The 12,835-nt window shown below is 39.7% G+C and overlaps 1 non-coding gene across 1 annotated transcript; it reads left to right on the forward strand.

Moving 5' to 3' along the window:
• The first annotated feature begins 10,980 nt into the window (after positions 1 to 10,980).
• TRNAQ-UUG (transfer RNA glutamine (anticodon UUG)) lies at positions 10,981 to 11,052 on the forward strand. Its single transcript has one exon. It is a non-coding gene; the product is annotated as a tRNA-Gln (tRNA).
• Positions 11,053 to 12,835: the final 1,783 nt, after the last annotated feature.

A 12,835-nucleotide genomic window follows, 5' to 3' on the forward strand; every position in this document is an offset into this window, starting at 1 on the left:
ATCATGATCTTGCAGTGAAATTGTTTTTCACTTTCTGCCGATCTGTTGCTTTATAATCGGACGATGAATACTTCAGATTAATGCGTCTTGAAATCTTTGTAGAATATCTAAAATATATTTTATTTAAAGGAAGAGTGCAAGTATATACATATGAGATTGTCTGAGTCTCAACTTGGTGCCTCATTAAAAAGCCTTTTCAGGAAAAAGAGTGCATCCAATGATGAGATCTTTTATCTTTTCTAACTGTAGTACCTTCTGAGGTTGCAGGCGTGCCATGACCTGAGAAGCTCTCGTCCATCGAGTTCAGACAGTTTGTAGTAGCCCTTTCGAAGTACTTCTACAATTCGGTAAGGCCCTTTCCAGTTCGCTGCCAGCTTTCCCTCTCCTGGTCGAGTTGTTCCGATATCATTTCGGATTAGTATAAGATCATTTTCTGTGAAATTTCTCGGCACTACCTTTTGATTATATCTGGAAGCCATTCGGCGTTTTAGAGCTTCTTCCCTGATCCGAGCTCTTTCTTGGATTTCGGGTAGCAAGTCGAGCTCTTCTCTCTGAAGTTGGAAGTTTGCATCCTCATTATAGTGAACTACTCTGGGCGACCCTTCCTCAATCTCTATTGGAATCATCGACTCCGTTTCGTATGCTAATCGGAAGGGGGATTCCTTCGTGGTGGAATGTGGCGTTGTTTGATATGTCCACAGGACCTGTGGGAGCTCTTCTTCCCAGGCTCCCTTTGCATCTTGTAATCTCCATTTTAATCCAGCCAATATGACTTTGTTGGCAGCTTCGGCCTGCCCATTGGCTTGTGGATGTTCGACGGAGGTGTACTGGTGCTTTATACTCAAGTCGGCTACTAGTTTTCTGAAGCCTACATCTGTGAATTGGGTGCCATTGTCTGTGGTTATTGAATATGGAACCCTGAACCTTGTGACAATGTTTCGATATAAGAACTTCCGGCTTCTTTGAGCGGTGGCATTGGCTAGGGGCTCTGCCTCGATCCACTTTGTAAAGTAATCTACTCCCACTATGAGAAATTTAACTTGTCCTGATCCCTGTGGGAAAGGGCCGAGAAGATCGAGTCCCCATTTTGCAAACGGCCAAGGCGAAGTCACGCTGATGAGCTCTTCTGGTGGGGCGATGTAAAAGTTGGCATGTTTTTGACATGGTGGACATGTCTTTACAAATTATGTGGCTTCTTTCTGTAGAGTTGGCCAATAAAATCCTGCCCGAAGTACTTTTTTTTGCCAGAGCTCGTGCTCCGAGATGATTGCCACAGATGCCGCCGTGTATTTCTTCTAGCACTTCCCTTGTGTTGGAGGTCGGCACGCATTTTAGTAAAGGTATTGAGATTCCTCTTTTGTACAGGATGTTGTTTATGATGGTGTAGTACTGTGCCTCCCTTTTTAACTTCTTTGCCTCCTTTTCTTCTGCGGGGAGTGTTCCTTCTTTGAGGTATTTGATTATGGGGGTCATCCATCCTTGGTCCTGACTTGTTATGGCCAGGACTTTTTCCTCTTCCGAGATTGACGGGTTTTGCAACATTTCCTGGATGAGGCTTCTATTGTTGCCCCCTGGTTTGGTGCTGGCTAGTTTTGAGAGTGCATCAGCTCGGACATTTTGTTCGCGGGGTATATGGCAGATCTTATATTCCCCGATTTGTCCGAGTAGTTCCTTGGTTTTATCCAAATATTTTTTCATGGTGGGGTCTTTGGCTTGGTAGCTCCCTGTTATTTGTGATGTGACCACTTGTGAATCGCTGTAAATGTTGAGTTTTTGAGCTCCGACCTCTTTAGCCAGCTTCAAACCAACTAATAATGCTTCATATTCCGCTTGGTTATTGGAGGCCGGGAACCCGAACTTAAGGGAGAGCTCAACTTGGGTTCCTTGGTTGCTTTCTATTATCACGCCTGTGCCGCTTCCCGTTTTATTTGAGGAACCGTCCATGTAGAGATCCCATTCTGTGGGAGTTTCCAGGGTATCTATGAATTCTGCGATGAAGTCGTCCAGATACTGTGACTTGATGGCCGTCCGAGCTTCGTATTGGAGGTCGAATTCTGACAATTCGACTGCCCATTGTAGAATTCTGCATGCTAAATCTGTTTTCTGCAATATTCCTTTTATGGGCTAGTTAGTTCTAACCTTAATGGTGTGAGCCTGGAAGTACGGGCGGAGTCATCGAGATGTTAGGATGAGAGTATAGGAAAATTTTTCTATTTTCTGGTAGTTCAGCTCGGATCCCTGTAGTGCTTTACTAATGAAGTAGACGGGTTGTTGCCCATTTTCGTCTTCTCTGACTAATGCTGAGGCTATCGCCCGGCTTTCTACTGCAAGATATAATATGAGTGGTTCTCCTTCTCGTGGTCGAGATAGGATAGGTGGCCGTCCTAAGAACTCCTTGAAGTCTCAGAAAGCTTGCTCACATTCTGTCGTCCATTCGAACTGTTTTCCCTTTCTTAAAGTAGCATAGAAGGGGAGAGATCTTATCGCAGCTCCTGCCAAGAATCGGGATAGGGCGGCCAGTCTCCCGTTGAGTTGTTGTACTTCTTTGACACAGGTTGGGCTATTCACGTTGAGTATAGCTTGACATTTGTCTGGATTTGCTTCAATTCCCCTTTGTGTGAGCATGAAGCCTAAGAATTTGCCTGCTTCAACTGCGAAGGTGCATTTCGCGGGGTTGAGTTGCATGTTATGCTTCCTTATAGTGTCAAACACTTGAGCCAGGTCAGATAATAGTGTATCTTTGCTTTGTGTTTTTATCAACATGTCGTCCACATAGACTTCCATAATTTTTCCGATGTGATCCGAGAAGACTTTATTCATTAGCCTTTGATAGGTAACTCCCGCGTTCTTGAGACCGAAAGGCATCACGATGTAGCAGTAGTTCGCCTTTGGTGTTAAGAACGAGGTCTTTTCTTGATCTGGTGGATACATGGGAATTTGGTTGTATCCCGAATAGGCGTCCATAAACGAGAGGTATCTATATCCAGAGGAAGCGTCTACCAGAGCGTCAATACTTGGTAGTGGGTATGGATCTTTTGGGCAGGCTTTGTTGAGATCGGTGTAATCGGTACACATGCGCCACTTCCCGTTTGATTTTTTCACCAAGACGACGTTGGCTAGCCATAGTGGGTACTTGACTTCTCTTATGAATCCTGCCTCCAGTAACGTTTGTACTTGTTCTTCCACAGCTTGGGATCGTTCTGGTCCGAGTTTTCTTCGCTTCTGCTGCACTGGCCGAGATCCTAGATAGACCGCCAACTTGTGGCACATTAGCTTAGGGTCTATGCCTGGCATGTCTGCGGCTTTCCATGCGAAGAGATCGTCATTATCTCGTAAGAATTGTATCAGTAATTCTTTTGAATCTCCTCTTAGGACCGTGCCGATATTAGTCGTTTTGTCCGAGGTGTCTCCAATCTGAACCTTCTCTACCTCACCTTCTGGGTGTGGACGGAGTTCTTCTCGACGCTGAGCTCCGCCAAGCTCAATTGTATGAAACTCTTCTCCTCTGCCTTTGAGGTTTAAGCTCTCGTTGTAATAGCGACGTGCCATCTTTTGATCTGCTTTTATCGTGGCTATCCCTTCTGTAGTTGGGAATTTCATACATAGATGCGGAGTTGAGACTATTGCGCCGAGTTGATTGAGTGTTGTCCGACCTATGAGAGCATTATAGGCTGAACTTACGTCGACCACAATGTAGTCTATTTTGAGGGTCCTAGTTTGGTTTCCTTTTCCAAAAGTAGTGTGTAGCGATACGTATCCCAATGGTTGTATCGGAGTGTCTCCTAGTCAAAACAGAATGTTCAGGTATGCTTTAAGTTCCTTTTCGTCTAAACTGAGCTTGTCGAAAACCGTTTTGAATAAGATGTCGGCAGAACTCCCTTGGTCTACTAGTGTGCGGTGTAGATTGGCGTTTATCAGTATAACAGTGATGACCATGGGATCGTCATGTCCCGAGATGATGCTGGATGCGTCCTCTTTAGTAAATGTTATCGCCAGGAGGTCGGGTGCTTCCTCCTTTCCCTCATCATGATATACTTCTTTGAGATATCTTTTTCGGGATGATTTGGAGGTCCCACCTCCTGCGAATCCATCGTGTATCATGTGGACGTGTCTTTCTAGTGTCCGAGTTGACCGTTCAGCTCGTCCATCATCTTCGTCTCTCCGTCTTTTTCTTTGGTCATCATCCCGGGTGGCCAGAAATTGATCTAATTTTCCTTCTTTTACCAATTTTTCTATGATATTTTTCAAGTCGAAGCATTCGTTGGTAGAGTGCCCTCGAATTCGATGGTCTTCACAATATTCCTTTCGATTTTCTCCTCCCCTTCTGCCTTTGAGTGGTAGTGCTGGGGGGATTTTTCTGTATGGCAGACTTCTTTGTACACGTCGACCAGGGATGCTTTGAGAGGAGTGTAGTTGTGGTATTTTTTGATTTTCTCACCCTGTCGATCTTCTTTCTTTTTGGAGTCTTTGTCTTTGTCTCGGTAGGAGGTTCCGAATTTTGAGGTTTCTCCTAGCCAAGCGTTCTCTTCCATGTTGATGTATTTTTCTGCTCGCTCCTGTACTTCGTCTAAGGAGGTGGGATACTTTTTTGATATAGATTGGCTGAAAGGTCCCTCTCGTAAGCCATTAATAAGCCCCATGATGGCAGCCTCTGTTGGTAAACTTTGTATGTCCACGCATGTTTTGTTGAATCTTTCCATGTAGTTACGGAGGCTCTCCCGATCTCCTTGCTTGATCCCTAGTAAGCTGGGTGCGTGCTTGGCCTTATCTTTCTGGATGGAGAATCTGGCCAGAAACTTTTTGGCCAGGTCGTCGAAGTTTGAGATGGACTTCGGAGGTAAGTTGTCGAACCATCTGATCGCCGTTTTCGTAAGAGTTGTCGGAAAAGCTTTGCAGCGAACGGCATCTGAGGCGTCGGTAAGGTACATTCTGCTTCTAAAATTGCTGAGATGATGGTTGGGATCTGTAGTGCCCTCATACAAAACCATATCCGGGAGCTTAAAATCCTTTGGGATTTTTGTCTTCATGATTTCCCTGGTGAATGGATCCTGTTCTTTGCGTGAATTTTCCTCAGGAGTGGTTCGAGGAGCTTTTGATTTGAGGTCGGCCTCTAACTGCTGTAGTTTTTCTTCTAGTTCTCGACGTCGCCGTACCTCTCTTTGTAGATCCTTTCCGATCTCTCGTTGTTGCTGGGTTTCTTTCTCAAGTTGCTTTAAGAAATCTTGAAGTGCTTCCATGGCTCCCGGATTTGATGAGTTTTTGTTCCCGTTGGATTCCGGAGTATCCTTTAGCGTAGTGTCTGCGTTCTTGTGCAGTGTTCTGTTCTCCAGATCCGAGTCGTGGTCGTTGTCATGGCCGTCCGCCATGGTTTTGGGATGACTTTCAGGTTCCCCGGCAACGGCGCCAATGTTCCGAGGGTTACCTAAAACTGGAGGTCGATCTCGGATGAGATCTTCTGTACTGGTCGGAGATGGTGTGTCCGGCTAGCGGGTGGCGGCCGGAGCTGTTGTGTCCGACTTGTTGGACTTGCTGCACTGCTGATCCTTGGCCACCGGAGGGTGGGGGGTACCTGCAAGAGACTCCGATGCTTAAGTTAGCATGTGTATTAAACAGGTTTTATGTAGAATCAGAGTATGAGTTATACCTGGGTGCTCCAGTGTATTTATAGTAGTGTGGACTGACCTTTCTGATAAGATAAGTTAGTTATCTTATCTTATTTTATCCTATTTTGGATGAAGTCAGCTTATCTTCAAGGGAACCGCCTTTATCTCTATAGGCTGGGATTGCCTTTGGATTTGGGTCGTGTTCCTCTATTTGGGCCCTTTATTGGGCTTTTCCTGTCGATATGGCCGAGTTCTTTGTAACGAAGTCGGTCCGCTTGACCTTAACAGGTTGGTCACTGCATCGTCGACCATCCCAGGTCGGATAGCTCGACCCAGGGTATAAACAGAATTATTCCATAATACACCATGCCAGGAAAATCTAGCATGAATGGTGTTGCAGAGCGAAGGAACCAAACTCTTAAGGACATGGTGAGAAGTATGATTAGTCATTCTTCCTTGCCTGAATTACTCTGGGAAGAATCCTTAAAGACTGCAGTGTACATCCTTAATAGGGTGCCAAGCAAAGTAGTTAACAAAATTCCTTATGAAATTTGGACTGGGGAAAGACCCAGTATAAAGTATTTGCATATTTCGGGATGTCCGGCTGAGGCGCGACCTTATAGGCCGCATGAAAGAAAATTGGACTCAAGAACAATTAGTTGCTACTTTGTTGGTTACGCTGAGCATTCACAGGGGGTACAAGTTTTACAATCCTACATCAAGGTCTATTTTTGAAATGGGAAATGCGAGATTTCTTGAGGATGTTGAGTTTGGGAGGAAAGGAAATATTAGGAATGTAGCTTTTGATGAGGATTCTATAACTGACAATGATCAGGTCTTTATGTCTATTATTGTTCAAGATACAGTTATAGTACAAGAGTACAATGAGAATCCTACTGTAGATCCAGTTGCAGTACAAGAGAATAATGAGAATGTTGTTATTGCTCAAGATGCTGCTACAGTATAGGAAAATAATGAGAATCCTCCTCAATCCCAACCCATACAGTAAGCCCAACAACCTCAAGAAGTGTCATTAAGGAGATCCAATAGAGAAAGGAGAAAATTCATCTATGGTCTCAAACAAGCTTCCCGTCAATGGTATCACAGGTTTAATCAAGTCATTATCTCATATGGTTTTGAAGTAAATATTATAGATGAATGTGTATACCGCAAGTTCAGTGGGAGTAAATACATACTTTTGGTCTTATATGTTGATGACATTCTACTTGCCAGTAACGACATAGGTTTGTTGCGTGAAACTAAGAAATTTCTATCAAATAAATTCGAAATGAAAGATCTTGGTGATGCCCCTTTTGTATCAGGAATCAAGATACTAAGAGATCGCTCTCAAGGTATTCTTGGATTATCACAAAAGAACTATATCGAAAAGATTTTAAGTAGATATGGCATGAAAAATTATTGACCAATGGACACATCCGTAACTAACGGAGACAAGTTCAGTCTCAAGCAATTCCCTAAGAATGATCTTAAGAGGACAACAATGCATGATAAATCTTATGCATCAGCACTAGCAAGTTTAATGTATGCTCAAATATGCACATGTCCCGATATACCATTTATAGTGGGAGTGTTCGGTAGATACTTGAGTATTACATGCTTACTTATTGGAGATCAAAAAAATTTGGAGATCATTAGGTACTCTGATTTTGATTTCATGGCATATGGTTGCGAAACTTTGTCATTGAGCTAATATAGTAGATGACATTGAAATGCCATTGAAGATATTTTGTGACAATAAGTCAGAAGTACTATACTCCAAAAAACAATAAGAGCTTGAAAAAAACGAATCATACAGATATCAAGTTCTTAGTTGTTGGTGCACGAAATTACAATCACACTTTTGTAATTCTGCACAACTAACCAGCAAGTGCACTAGGTCGTCCAAGTAATACCTTACGTGAGTAAGGGTCGATCCCACGGAGATTTTCGGCTTCAAGCAAGCTATGGTCATCCTTGTAAATCTCATTCAGGTGAATTAAAATAGTTTTGAGATAGTGATAATTAAAATATAATTAAACAGAAAATAAGATAGAAATACTTATGTAATTCATTGGTGGGATTTCAGATAAGCGTATGGAGATGCTTTGTTGCTTTTGAACCTCTGCTTTCCTACTGCCTTCTTCCAACCATGTGTTACCTCCTTCCATGGCAAGCTGTATGATCCTCTCGGATGAAAACAAATCCATCTACGCTGTCACCGCAGGGCTAATCATCTGTCGGTTCCCGCTAGCTTTGGAATAGGACCATTGTCCTTTTGCGCACTGTCACTTGCGCCCCACATTCATAGGTTTGAAGCTCATCACAGTTATCCCTTCTCAGATCCTACTCGGAATACCACATACAAGGTTTAGACTTTCTGGATCCCAAGAATGCTGCCAATCGTTCTAGCCTATACCACGAAGACTCTGATCTCACGGAATGGAAGGCTCTGTTGTCAGGAGAGGCAACCATGTGTCATGAACCAGGAGGCTAAGAGATACACACTCAAGCTATTGCAAATAGAACGGAAATGGTTGTCAGGCACGCGTTCATAAGTGAGAATAATGATGAGTGTCACGGATCATCACATTCATCAGGTTGAAGTGCGAGTGAATATCTTAGAATAAGAATAAGCTTGAATTGAATAGAGAAACAATAGTACTTGCATTGATTCATGAAGAACAGCATAGCTCCACACCTTAATCTATGGGGTGTAGAAACTCCACCGTAGAAAATACATAAGTGAAAGAAGGTCTAGGCATGGCCGAATGGCCAGCCTCCCAAAGAGGGTTCAATCATCAAAACATGATTAAAAGATGAAAATACAATAGTAAAAGGTCCTATTTATAATGAACTAGTATCCTAGGATTTACAAAAATAAGTAAATGATGCAGAAATCCACTTCCGGGGCCCTCTTGGTGTGTGCATGGGCTGAGCATTGAAGCTTTCACGTGCATAGGCTTTTTTTGGAGTTAAACGCCAGCTTTGGTGTCAGTTTGGGCGTTTAATTCCAATTCTGGTGCCAGTTTGGGCGTTTTACGCAGAAATTTTAAGCTGACTTTGAACGCCAGTTTGGGCCATCAAATCTCGGGCAAAGTATGGACTACTATATGTTTCTGAAAAACCGAAGATGTCTACTTTCCAACGCAATTGAGAGCGCGCCAATTGGGCTTCTGTAGTCCCAGAGAATCCACTTCGTGTACAGGGAGGTCAGAATCCAACAGCATCTGCAGTCCTTTTTCAGCCTATGAATCAGATTTTTGCTCAGGTCCCTCAATTTCAGCCAGAAAATACCTGAAATCATAGAAAAACACACAAACTCATAGAAAAATCTAAAAATATTATTTTTATTTAAAAACTAACAATTATATACTAAAAACTAACTAAATCATACTAAAAACAACCTAAAAACAATGCTAAAAAGTATATAAATTATCCGCTCATCAGTTGTCAAGGAGAAAGGTTAAGAAAAAGGATTCTGATAGAACATATAGGAACAGAATATTTGCTAGCAGACCCATTAACCAAGGAATTGATCTCTAAAGTCTTTCATTTACACAATGCTCGGATGGGTGTCAATATTTATGATGCCTTGGTTTAGTGGGAGTTTATTTTATACTATATGTCCTATGACAGATATTGAGTTTTTTTTTCTACAGAATTAAGTTGATGGTTTATTTCATATTATGTGAAATGTTCATTTTACAATACTTGTTTTATGTTTGATCTCAATAAAGTTTTAAAGTTGGACCAGCTGGAAATAGACATGCATGAGATCATTTGGCATGTAATTTTCATATTACTCATCCAAATTTGATCTATGTCGTTAAGTATGTTAGGATGGTGATTGTCGTCATTTAGTCACGACATTAATGTGATAAAAGTTGTGGTGATTCCATATCTAATATATGAGACGAACCAGATTGTTAATGTAATGAGAGAAATAGCATTCAGATGCACACATAAAGTTTACAAGATGTGATTATATCAAGAAAGAATATATGTATAGCTCAAGTGGGAGATTGTTAGGAAATTATTTTAATTTCCTAATTTGTTTGTGGGGAATACATATATTAACTATAATCAGAAATTATGCTATTTCAAATTAAATGACTTATATAATGGTGATCTCATTTATTGCTATAAATGCTAAATTGAATAAGTCATAAATACTTTTGATTTGGAATTAAATGAGAATAATACCACATATTATCTTTTGTTTCCTAGATAATTATCTTTTGGATTTTAGATATATTATCTTTTGGACTTTAGATACTATTTTATTTGGACTTTAGGGTTTAATGGGTGCCATGCTCAAATATAAATAGTGCCTTTAGGGTTTCGGTCCCTAATATACCAAAGCCGTCTTTGTCGCTCTTTCCCATCAAAAGAGTTACAATTCAGCCCTAGGGATACAAAAGGCTTTGGTTGAGGAAGATTGGAAGAATCACAAGACTGAGACAATCCTTCCATCAATTTCTAATTTCTATGAGTAAAGTTACGCTTTCGCATTATAATATATTTTTGATAACTCAATATGGATGATCTGGATTAATAAAATAATTTATTCCAACATAACGTTGTAGTAAAAAGTAAAATTTTGATAAAAAAAAGAAAATTAGTTTATCTAATAAATAAAAAGCCTACCAAATAAAATTTATCAAATATAATGCATATATTCTTTATAAATTTAATAAGAATACTCACTCTTAATCCAATTTTACTCTCGGCCATGTAAATCTTCCGGCATTAATCGGTACAATTGAAGCGCACTTGTTAACCAAAAACTAATTTTAACTATAGATATTGTTAGTTTTATACTTTTTTTTTCAAGATGTTTACCAATTTTAAATGGGGCAAAATACATATCATGAAGAATCCTTGACTTCAGCCACAAAAACAAAATAAATAAGAAAAAAAAAAAGAAAAGGAAGAAAGTTAAGTAAGATTAGTTGACTTACACTTATTAATGTGTTATTAGCTAAAGTGATAAGTACTTTGCTTGTTCAATTAATAGTTTCGAATTTGGTGTTAAAAGTAAGGGGAAAATCGTAAAAAGACTTTTTGCCCTTTTCACAAAACTTCAATTAGGTCGACCGAAATTAATCATATTCAAAATAATATAATTTAGATATATGTGATTCAATCTAGAAAAAAAAAATGTAGATTATCAAGCTAAAAAAGACAAACTTGCATAATACATATTAACACCTTAAGACCAATCGTACTTTATTATGTACCATACAAAAAATTTGCTATGGAGTGTTTTCTACTTTGGCTTTTTAATTGCTTTTTTGGCAGGAAAGTGAAATGATCATGACATAAATACATTTATAAATAAAATAAATTTGGTTAGTTTGCCATCTACTAGTGTCTTGGTTCTATGGTGTAGTGGTTAGCATTTTGGACTTTGAATCCAGCGACCTGGGTTCGACTCCCAATAGGACTTTTTTAATCCAAAAATAAAAAATTTATTTTCGTTTATGATTATTTCTTTGGCTCAAAAAAATAATATTTTCCTAAGGGACAATACTATTTTTCTTTTTTTAATTGTTAATACTTTATGTTAATTTCTTGTATAATGTTTTATACTTAATTGTGTAGCTCAAAATTCTTAAAGGACAATACCATTTTTCTTTTTTAATTTTATAATGATTTATATTAATTTCTTGTATATTATTCATTTAAATTTTAAACCGAAAATGATTAGTTAAGAATAAATATATACTACTTTAATTGAGCATATGTTAGTGTTTCATTCAAAAGAAAAAAAAAGATCAAACATGTGTTGGTGTTAAAAGCGTAAAGATTAGATAATAAATATTATTACTCGATACGACCCGATGTATTTGTCGGTGTTGTAGTTTATATAATCTGTGTCAGCTAACAGTCCCGACTTCTCCGAATTTTTTAATTGTGTTTCTTGAATGGATGTCTTGAAATTTGAAGTTAAGTGTAGATGTGCCATGACGACTCCTTCTGATGTTTCCTTCACTCCTAACCTCAAATTTGCAAAGGTTGAAATTAACTCGTCTTCTTTCATCATCATCCAAGAAATACTCAAACTCTTACGACTCAGAGTGATCGCAACTACGTTTGCTTTTCCCGGATGATAACTCAGCTTGAAATCGTAATCCTTCAAAAATTCCATCCATCGCTGCTGTCTCATGTTAAGGACCTTCTTTTCAAATATGTACTTCAAACTTTTATGATCAAAGAAAACTTCCAACTAAGCCCCATATAAATAATGTCTCCATATCTTGAATGCAAACACCACTGCTGCCATTTCAAGAAAATGAGTAGGATAATTCTTCTCGTGGAGTCTCAACTGCCTTAATGCATATGGAACCACATTCTTGTGTTGCATCAGCACATACCCCAATCCTTTCAAAGAAGCGTCACAGTATACCTCAAAAGGTTTCTGGGAATCTAATAGTGTCAATACTAGTGCAATTGTTAGTTTTCCCTTCAGTGTTTCAAAACTTCTTGCACACTCTTCTGTCTATTCGAATGGTACTTCTTATCGAGTGAGGCGGGTGAGTGGTAGGACCATTTGAAAAAACCCCTTTATGAATCGTCAGTAATAACCAGCCAAACCTAGAAAACTTCAAACTTTCGTGATTATCTTAGGCTTTTTCCACTGAACGACTGCTTCGATCTTTGAGGGATCTACTACTATTCCTTCTCGAGAAATCGCGTGTCCTAAGAATGCCACTTTATTTGTTCAAATTTTACACTTTGACAACTTTGCATACAGCTTCCATTCTCTCAGTATAAGCAACACCATCCTCAGATGCTTTTCATGCTCTTCCTCGGTCTTGGAATAAATGAGGATATCATCTATAAACACTACCACGAATTGTTCTAGGTATGGTCAAAAAATGAGATTCATATGGTCCATGAATATTACCGGAGCATTAGTTAGTCCAAACGTCATAATCGTATACTTGTAATGATTGTATGCACCAATTTGTGACTCGCACAACTGAACTGGCAAGTGCACTGGGTCGTCCAAGTAATACCTCAGGTAAGTGAGAGTCGAATCCCACGAGGATTGCCGGATTGAGCAAGCTGTGGCTATCTTGTAGATCTTAGTCAGGCGAATAGAAAGATAGTTGTTGTTTTTTGTAGGCGCATATACAAGCAATAATAATAAAATGTAGAACAGTAATGAGAGATCAGTTAAGGCCTTGGAGATGCTTCTTCTTCGGGATTAACACGTCATACTAACT

Source organism: Arachis ipaensis, chromosome B2, assembly GCF_059453495.1.
Source record: "Arachis ipaensis isolate K30076 ecotype BB chromosome B2, ASM5945349v1, whole genome shotgun sequence".
NCBI classification, from domain to species: Eukaryota; Viridiplantae; Streptophyta; class Magnoliopsida; order Fabales; family Fabaceae; genus Arachis; species Arachis ipaensis.